The sequence below is a fragment of the Bos grunniens genome, chromosome 28, assembly GCF_055505025.1.
Source record: "Bos grunniens cultivar Pamir isolate PY7600 chromosome 28, Bosgru_T2T1.0, whole genome shotgun sequence".
NCBI lineage: Eukaryota > Metazoa > Chordata > Mammalia > Artiodactyla > Bovidae > Bos > Bos grunniens.
The window spans coordinates 46,201,658-46,212,090 of record NC_141192.1 but is presented as its reverse complement, the minus strand read 5'-3'; the positions used below and the strand labels follow the sequence as shown (position 1 = coordinate 46,212,090).

The following is a 10,433-nucleotide window of genomic DNA, read 5'->3' as shown; positions in this document are numbered from 1 at the left end:
GTGCAGACATTTCCTTATGTTTAATGAATCAATGTTTATCAAACTGTTTATTTACATAGTGAAGTGCTTCTAATGTCTTATTTAGGATCCACTTCTTACTTCCAAAATAATAAAGATATTCTCATATTTTATGTGCTAAATTACCACAAATTTCATACAGTATTATATTTTATATTCTACTTCTTCTATTTTCAATTTGGAGTTTTATTTTCTCTTTTTATATTGATTTTTAAATTTATTTCAAACTGAAAGTAAATTTTGATGGGGCATGACTATAAGCTAATTTTATATTTTGACTTATTGGTGTATATTTACCCCAGAAATACTTATTGAGAAATTCAATCATTTTAACACTGCTCTGTGGTGCCAGAATATTCATAAAGTAAATATCAGTATATCTATAGTGCTGTTTCTGGACTTTCTGTATGCTTCTAGGTGTTTTATAATCAGAACTACCCTTAACTAATAGGCTTTAACATCAAGTTGAGCAACTCCTAAAAAATTACTCTTTATCTTGCAGAGTGTTTAAGATATTCTTTATCTTTACCTTTTAAATCAGACTTTAGAATTATTCTTGTTTAGATTTAGTGTAGAAAAACAGTAGAATTGTAGATCTATTTGCAGAGAATGATAAGTTTGCATTCTCAAGTCTTCCAAATCATAAGATGCTACATTATTATGTTTATTTAGATCTACTTCATGTTTTACAATATTATATATATATATATATCATACTTTTTATAAAGTTCTCACATATATATTTTATTTTTTTATTTTTTTATTTTTAAACTTTACATAATTGTATTAGTTTTGCCAAATATCAAAATGAATCCGCCACAGGTATACATGTGTATTAATCTGGATATGTGATAATTTTTCATACTATTTTAAATGTCATTTGTAAAATGTATATTGTTTTTCCATTAGGATTCAATGCATTTTGGCAACTCTAAAAATATCTCTAAATAATATTATAATTTATTTGTAGATTATTTTGGATTTTCAACATGCATATCATACAATTTCTAATTAAACGTTTTCTGGATATGTTGTTTTCAATGTTTTTCCTTTTATTTTTTTCTTGTGTTTGGTACACTAGCTGAAAACAGTACAATTTTAAATAAACAGTAAAAGTGGGTATCCTTGACTTCCTCATCTAATGAGAACAGTATCAATACTTAACATTTCATGCTTAAAATGTTAAGCAAAATTATCTCATGTATTATTTTTTGTATGTGTCTGTTATATTTTGTTTTTTAGTGAGTGAATGGTGAATTTATCAAGCTAATTTTCCTCATTTAATTCCTTTAATATTTTGATATGGTAACATATTTTTTAAAAATTTCTGTGACTATTTTGTAATGTCAGGAAAGTTAGAACTAACGGCCACCATATGATATAATAAACTTCCTGTGAATTACAACCCAAAAACTAAAAATAAAAAAATAAAAATTTCTGATCAAAATATGTGTTTTTTCCTGAGAAAATTACTATAACCATTATATATTTATCTCTTTATAAGTTGATCAGTTTAATGTGTCAATGTTTTATGTATAATTTAAAATTCTATGATCATTAGTAAGACTGGTCTGTAATTTTCTTTTATTGGGCTTTACTTGTTAGTTTTTGCCATCAAGATTACATTTGTCTCTTAAAAATGGTAAGAGAATATTATTCAATTCAGTGAAAATTACGTAGAAATGAAAAAGAGAGTGTGATAGGGAGACACACAAAGACGGTATTCATATTAAAAAAAAAAAAAAAACTATAAGTTAATTGCTATTCAGTTCACTTCAGTTCTTCAGTAGTGTTCAACTGTTTGCGACCTGATAGACTGCAGCACACCAGGCCTCCCTGTCCATCACCAACTCCTGGAGCCTACTCAAACTCATGCCCATTGCATCTCTGATGCCATTCAACCATCTCATCCTCTGTCGTCCCCTTCTCCTCTGTCCCTCAATCTTTCCCTGCATCACGGTCTTTTCCAAGGTGTCATTTCTTCCCATCAGATGGCCAAGTATTGGAGTTCAGCACCAGTCCTTCCAATGAATATTCAGAACTGATTTCCTTTAGGATGGACTGGTTGGATCTCCATGCAGCCCAAAGAACTTCAAGAGTCTTCTCCAACATCACATTTCAAAAACATCAATTATTCAATGCACAGCTTTCTTTATAGTCCAGATCTCACATCCATACATGACCAGAGGAAAAACCATAGCCTTGACTAGACAGACCATTGTTGGCAAAGTAATGTCTCTGCTTTTGAATATGCTATCTAGGTTGGTCATAATTTTCCTTGCAAGGAGTAAGCGTCTTTTGATTTCATGGCTGCAGTCACCATCTGCAGTGATTTTAGAGTCCAAAAAAATAAAGTCTGACACTGTTTCCACTGTTCCCCATCTATTTGCCATGAAGTGATGAGACCAGATGCCATGATCTTTGTTTTCTGAATGTTGAGCTTTAAGCCAAACTTTTCACTCTCCTCTTTCACTTTCATCAAGAGGCTCTTTAGTTCTTCTTCACTTTCTGCCATAAGGGTGGTGTCATCTGCATATCTGAGGTTATTGATATTTCTCCTGCAGTCTTGATTCCAGCTTGTGCTTCTTCCAGTCCAGCGTTTCTCATGATGTACTCTGCATATAAGTTAAATAAGCAGGGTGACAATATACAGCCTTCACATACTCCTTTTCCTATTTGGAACCAGTCTGTTGTTCCATGTCCAGTTCTAACTGTTGCTTCCTGACCTGCATACAGGTTTCTCAAGAGGCAGGTCAGGTGGTCTGATATGCCCATCTCTTTCAGAATTTTCCACAGTTTGTTGTGATCCACACAGTCAAAGGCTTTGGCATAGTCAATAAAGCAGATATAGATGTTTTTCTGGAATTCTCTTGCTTTTTCGATGATCCAGCGGATGTTGGCAATTTGATCTCTGGTTCCTCTGCCTTTTCTAAAACCAGCTTGAACATCAGGAAGTTCACGGTTCACATAAATATATATAATAGCAGTTATTAATATCTCTGAAAGAGTAACTTATTTATCTTTCATTTGAGGTTTTATTGTAGTCACTGTGTTTTCTTACTCAGTTCATGTATTTTTCTATAATTTTTTGAAGAAATCCATGAAATAGGCTATTGAGGCTCTATCTCCAGTGATTTAGAAGAAATTACCTTCTTGCAAATTGCCACATAAAAAAGTATTCAAGCTATTTTCTGGATGTGGGATATAAAAGGAAATAGCTCAAGAAATACTCTCTGTGGTCTAAATCCTCAAGGTCATGGAAGCATAAATAAGCCCTACATTTTGTTCGTAGGAATCACATTCAGCTTCCAAATCTCTCTCTCTTTCTCTATCTCTCTGGCTTTTCCTTTCTCTTAGTTTTTCTGGATATTAAGAAAGAATTATATTCCAGTCCCATTACATTTTTGTGGGCTCCTGCTACATTGACCAACTCCTTCATATTTCACATGATATTTGAATTCAGAGTGGGAACTCCCCTGGAGACATGTAGTAGTAGAAACAGGATCTTCAGGTGAGTTGGTTTCAGGTGGGATGTTCTATCGTGTTTCTTTTCTCTCCTTTGGGGAACTCTGAGATCCTGAAACCTCTAAAGTAGTGGACACTCTTTGTCAGTCTTTGTGTGGTGATGTCTCCCGAGTCCATTTTCCTGAAGGCTGAGCTTTGATCTCCTTCCCCTTCACTGGGGTATCATCCTGATTTTTGCTCTGAGGATATCCACACTGTGCTTAGCAGAATAGTCACAATGAAAATTTTAAAAATATTATAATGCCTGAGAATTCCTCAACACATCAAAATTGAGTCAAAAGAAGGTAAGAAACATATGTATATAATAATAATGAACACCATAATATAAAATTCAATTTTTCTGACAGTAATGTCTGCAGATATGTCAAGGGTGTAGGAAATATTGTTGAAGTGAAAAGGAAAAGTGTCTTTATGATAGCAATTTTCATGAAATGCTCTGTATATTGTTCAAGTGCTGTATCAGTATGTAAGAAAAGAAGAAATTACAGACATTATATTCTGAGAATACTGGCGATTAAAGAAGGTTAAAAATTTAAGAATATAGCTAGGGTAAGGCTTTAGGTAAAACTGAGCAGAGAAATTTAGGCTTGATAAATTAGTTAATAGGAAGAAATTAAAGTTTTTAAGAGTCAGAAACTGTCATAACAGATACAGTAATCAAGAAAAGAAGAAATTGGTTTTCTTATAGTGCAGGGTAGCAGCACAACAGGCAAGTTGGCTGAGCCTAGGTGACCATGAGATTAAAATGGATTAAAGACAATCTCTTTAACAAATGGTGCTGGGAAAACTGGTCAACCATTTGTAAAAGAATGAAACTAGAACACTTTCTAACACCATACACAAAAATAAACTCAAAATGAATTAAAGATCTAAATGTAAGACCAGAAACTATAAAATTCCTAGAGGAGAACATAGGCAAAACACTCTCCGACATACATCACAGCAGGATCCTCTGTGACCCACCTCCCAGAATATTGGAAATAAAAGAAAAAATAAACAAATGGGACCTAATTAAACTTAAAAGCTTCTGCACAACAAAGGAAACTATAAGCAAGGTGAAAAGACAGCCTTCAGAATGGGAGAAAATAATAGAAAATGAAGCAACTGACAAACAACTAATCTCAAAAATATACAAGCAACTCCTACAGCTCAATTCCAGAAAAATAAACGACCCAATAAAAAAATAGGCCAAAGAACTAAATAGACATTTCTCCAAAGAAGACATACAGATGACTAACAAACACGTGAAAAGATGCTCAACATCACTCATTATCAGAGAAATGCAAATCAAACCACTATGAGGTACCATTTCATGCCAGTCAGAATGGTTTTGATCCCAAAGTCTACAAGAAATAAATGCCGGAGAGTGTGTGGAGAAAAGGGAACCCTCTTACACTGTTGGTGGGAATGCAAACTAGTACAGCCACTATGGAGAACAGTGTGGAGATTCCTTAAAAAACTGGAAATAGTACTGCCTTATGACCCAGCAATCCCACTGCTGGGCATACACACTGAGGAAACCAGAATTGAAAGAGACATGTGTACCCCAATGTTCATTGCAACACTGTTTATAATAGCCAGGACATGGAAGCAACCTAGATGCCCATCAGCAGATGAATGGCTAAGAAAGCAGTGGTACATATACACAATGGAGTACTACTCAGCCATTAAAAAGAATACATTTGAATACATTCTAATGAGGTGGATGAAACTGGAGCCTATTATACAGAGTGAAGTAAGCCAGAAAGAAAAACACCAATACAGTATACTAATGCATATATATGGAATTTAGAAAGATGGTAACAATAACCCTGTATACGAGACAGCAAAAGAGACACTGATGTATAGAACAGTCTTTTGGACTCTGTGGGAGAGGAAGAGGATGGGATGATTTGGGAGAATGGCATTGAAACCTGTATAATATCATATATGAAATGAGTCACCAGTCCAGGTTCGATGCACGATACTGGATGCTCGGGGCTGGTGCACTGGGACGACCCAGAGGGATGGTATGGGGTGGGAGGATGGAGGAGGGTTCAGGATGGGGAACACATGTATACCTGTGGCAGATTCTTTTTGATATATGGCAAAACTAATGCAATCTTATAAAGTTAAAAAATAAAATAAAGGAAAAAAAGAGACCAAAATAGTTTCACAAAGGAAAAAATAAATAAATAAAAATAAATAAATAGAATTGGATGATTATTAAGAATCAGATAATAATGAGAAAACAAAGGGGAAACGGAGACAATTTATTAAAGGATAGTGATTGATGAATTAACATGAACAGGGCCAAGAGGAAATTCAGAAAAAAAAAAAAAGAGGAGAGAGTTGAGCTATTCTTCAACATCACAAATTGTTCCTTCATTTTTGTTGCTGCCAACTTTGGACCTTGACCTGTTTCTTAGATTCTTTAAAATAATATGTGTTTAAAAATAATACCAATTATTCAGAGTGCTAAGAATTAAAAAGAATGAGGAGTGGAAAAGCTATATATTTTGAACTCCAGAACTGTCAAACTTTGTGCTAATTATATTAATCTCATTTCCTAACTTAATACTTATACACCTATAAAATATATATTATCATGTCACTATTATTGATAAAGAAGTTGAGGCTCATAAAATCTGAGTGATTCACTAAAGGTCACACAGTAAATGCCAAACCTTGGAACTGCATTTAAATCTATGTTTCCAACTCCTTCTTTCATTGTTCCAGTCTGTCTGTCACTAACTCTTTTCCACTTCCCACCCATTCCCTTTTCTGCATATAGGAAATACAGTTTTTGAGTGTCAAAAGTACCATTAAGCTATTCAAGAAATAATGAATTATTTCTCCCTTCTCATGGTCAGATAAAACTAAAATTGCATCTGTGTTTATGAGAGTCGAACTAATAGTCTTTATTAATCTGAATATTTCAGATGTGTGCTTGTTATTGGTTAGCTTATTTTAAAATCTTTGCTAAATAAATATGCTTCTGTTGTTACAAACTGCTTACCAGTAAAAGATGCTTTTGCTTTCTCAAAATAATGTATACAAATAATTGTATGACTCAAAGCAAGATTATCACCTGTAGTTTTAATCAAACTCAATATTCCTGTCACCAGAAGTTTTGAGGGTGATAATGTAACCACTTGTATTTATTACTGTATTCTCTGATTTTCTTGAGAAACATTATAGAATGTGGAATAGTTGAGCAAAATATATTTTAAGTTATCCTGTAATTCAGATATTCTATAAGCATTTAATGCTATAATATTCCTAATAGTTAGAGATATTGATCAAAGAGTTTAAAAGACTATATTGAGAGCATCACTGGCAATATGTGAGACAAACAATAAACAGTCAAACGGGAAAGAAAACAACAGTGAGGGCACTGCAAATTATAATATGGCATAATTACTTTACCAAGTCACAGCATTGAACACAAAGCCAATAATTTCAGCATCAAACTGAAATCATTGGAAAACTTGAAGATAGAGCTTTATTTCCTTCAATGTCCATTTATGTTTTCCAAAATGTGAAAATTCTTGTGGTGACTCATGACCTCTGATCTTCAGTTTGATGATGATCTTCAGTTTGAACATAATGATGGAAGTACTACTGCCTCTAAAAATATTACTCCTCCTGCTTTTAAAAATAAATTTGAGTGCTGTGTTTTCATTTATTGTTATGTTACTCTCATTAAACAGCACAGACCTTCAGAATGATGGAACTGTGAAAAACATGTTTTTCCATGACACTACAGAAAATATTTCTCTGACTCTAAACTAAATTCAATTCCTGTCACTCACTGTCACTCAAATCTAACTCATCACCAGCAGGCTGTGTTAATTCAAACAAGTTTCTTAACTCATATATGCTACCATTTCGTTTTGTAAAATATGAGACTGGTTGTTTTGAAATTCACAAGTCTTATTTAGTGGTCAAAACTAATGTACCAATATTTTAGCACAATGTCTGCCACACAATAAATGTGATATCCATGTATTGTCATCATTATCATTGTTATCATTTTATTATCACTATTTCATATTTTCTCCAACAACAGTTATGTGGTTTACTGAAGGAAATAAGAGTGCTGGAGCCATGTTCACCCTCTTGGGCTTCTCAGAATATCCCGACCTCCAGGTTCCCTTGTTCCTGGTTTTCCTCATCCTCTATGCAGTCACCATGTTGGGGAATGTGGGCATGATCACCATAATCAGGATCAGTCCCAAACTCCACACCCTCATGTAATTTTTTCTCAGTCACTTGTCCTTTGTTGATTTCTGCTATTCCACCACAGTTACACCCAAACTCTTGGAGAATTTGGTGTGGAAGATAGAACCATCTCTTTCACAGGATGCATCATGCAATTCTTCTCAGCTTGTACGTTTGCAGTGGCAGAGGCATTCATGTTTGCAGTGATGGCCTATGACCAATTTGTGGCCATTTTTAAGCCTCTACTCTACACAGTGGGCATGTCCCCAGAGCTCTGTGCATCATTAGTGGCTGGTCCCTGCACGTGGGGTGTAGTCTCCTCCCTGACACTCACCTGTTCTCTCCAGACATTATCCTTCTGTGGGTCTAACATCATAAGTAATTTCCTCTGTGAGCACTCTGTCATTGTCTCCATCTCCTGCTCTGACCCCTTCATCAGCCAAGTGTTATTTTGCCATTGCCATATTCAATGAGGTGAGCAGCCTGGAAATTATCCTCACTACTTATATTTCTATTTTTGTCACTATCATAAAAATGCCCTCTGCTGGGATTTGCCAAAAGCCTTCTCTACTTGTGCCTCCCATCTGACCACCATCACCATGCTCCATGGGACTGTTCTGTTCCTTTATCGTGTGCCCAGCTCCAAAAACTCATGGCTTATGGTCAAAGCAGGTTATATATTTTATACAGTGGTGAGTTCCATGCTGAACCATCTGATCTATAGCCTCAGGAACAAAGATGTGAAAGAGAGTGTCAGGAAATTAATTTATCACTTAATACAATTTGGCTGAAGATTTGTATGTCCAAAAGAAATTTGATCTATTACAGTGTTGATTAAATCTTCTTGTAGAGACGATGACTCAAATTATGTAGTCAACTCGCTAGATCATAAATTTAGAGTCATAAATTGGCTATTTGATCTTTTAGTTTCTGTTCAACTCAGTGTCAAATAAAAAAGCTATATATCATGTGTAAAATGATATGTGTTGTGGGTGTATGCAAAGTGAAACTGTGAGTTGTTCAGTCATGTCTGACTCTTTGCCACCCCACAGACTATAGCCTGACATGTTCCTCTCTTCATGGAACTCTCCAGGAAAGAATAATGGAGTAGGTAGCCATTGCTTCTCCAGGGGATCTTCCTGACCCAGGGTTTGAACCTGGGTTTCCTGCATTTCAGGGAGGTTCTTTACCTTCAGAGCCACCATGGAAGTGCTGTGGGTGAATAGTGTCCCACAAATATCCATGTCACCCAGAACTCAGAATGTCACCTTATTTGAAAATAAGATCTTTGCAGATGTAATTAAGGTAAGAGTTAAGATGAGCTCAAAGTGAACTGCAAATCCAATGAGTGTCCTTGTAAAAGACAGAAAAAGATACACAGAGACACACAGGGAAGGAGGGTGTGTGAATTCTGCTTCTCTCTCTTTCCTCTTAAACCACACGCAATTCTTAAAATAAAAAAAAAAAAAACTCATTTTTAGTATTGTTGGTACATAACTGCTTCCTGGATGTTTGTAAACCTGCACTTTACACAGCTGTTGTGCCCCAGAAGCTGTGTTCCATCCTTCTGGCTGATGCTACAGCAGAGCGTAGACTATTTCTTACACTCATCCTTTCAGTTGTACTCCCTACTGTGAGTCCATCATAGTTAAAATATTTGATATGATCTGCGGATATTGAAGAATCCTTGCATCTCTGGGATAAAGCCCACTTGATCGAGACAGCAAAAGAGACACTGATGTATAGAACAGTCTTATGGACTCTGTGGGAGAGGGAGAGGGTGGGAAGATTTGGGAGAATGGCAATGAAACATGTAAAATATCATGTAGGAAACGAGTTGCCAGTCCAGGTTCGATGCACGATGCTGGATGCTTGGGGCTGGTGCACTGGGACGGCCCAGAGGGATGGTATGGGGAGGGAGGAGGGAGGAGGGTTCGGGATGGGGAACACATGTATACCTGTGGCAGACTCATTTTGATATTTGGCAAAACTAATACAATTATGTAAAGTTTAAAAATAAAATAAAATTAGAAAAAAAAATATGGACAGAAACAATTGAAAAAAAAATATTTGATATGAATAGTCTGCTGCCCTTTTAGATCTTGTTTTACTTTAGCCAATTCAATGAACTAAGAAAGTTCATAGTCATCATTTCCTAGCTTTCCCTCTGTCACTATTTTAAAGATACTTTCTACCTGTGGGCATCACAGAGTCCTGTCTACCTGTGCCCTCCACACATCATCATCCTTTCTCTCTATAGTATATGCATGCTGTGTGCTAAGTCACTTCATTCGTGTCTGACTCTTTGAGACCCTGGACTGTAGCCGCCAGGCTCCTCTGCCCATGGGATTCTTGATGCAAGAATATTGGAGTGGGTCGCCATGCCCTCCTCCAGGGGATCTTCTGGACACAGGGATTGAACCCGAGTGGCTTATGTCTCCTGCAGGTACTTTATCACTAGTGCCACCTGGGAAGCCCCTCTATAGTATGTTCAGTTCCAAATTCTGATAAATAATTGTTCAAGTACAGTCTCTTTTATACCATGCTAGTCCTCATGCTGAACTCATTGACATAATATTTGAAATACAAAAACATGAAACACCTTGTAAAGAAGTTAATAGGCTCCAAAATATTTTAGTGCTCAATCCAGCATTAATAAATATATTTCAATGAAATCATGTATGTGC

General features: G+C 35.6%; 1 pseudogene across 1 annotated transcript; it reads left to right on the top strand.

Annotated features, from left to right (window-relative positions):
• The first annotated feature begins 7,528 nt into the window (after positions 1-7,528).
• Positions 7,529-9,210, top strand: LOC147343326 (olfactory receptor 5D3-like; annotated as a pseudogene). Its single transcript, XR_015157068.1, has one exon. The product of XR_015157068.1 is annotated as an olfactory receptor 5D3-like (transcript).
• The last annotated feature ends 1,223 nt before the right edge of the window (positions 9,211-10,433 follow it).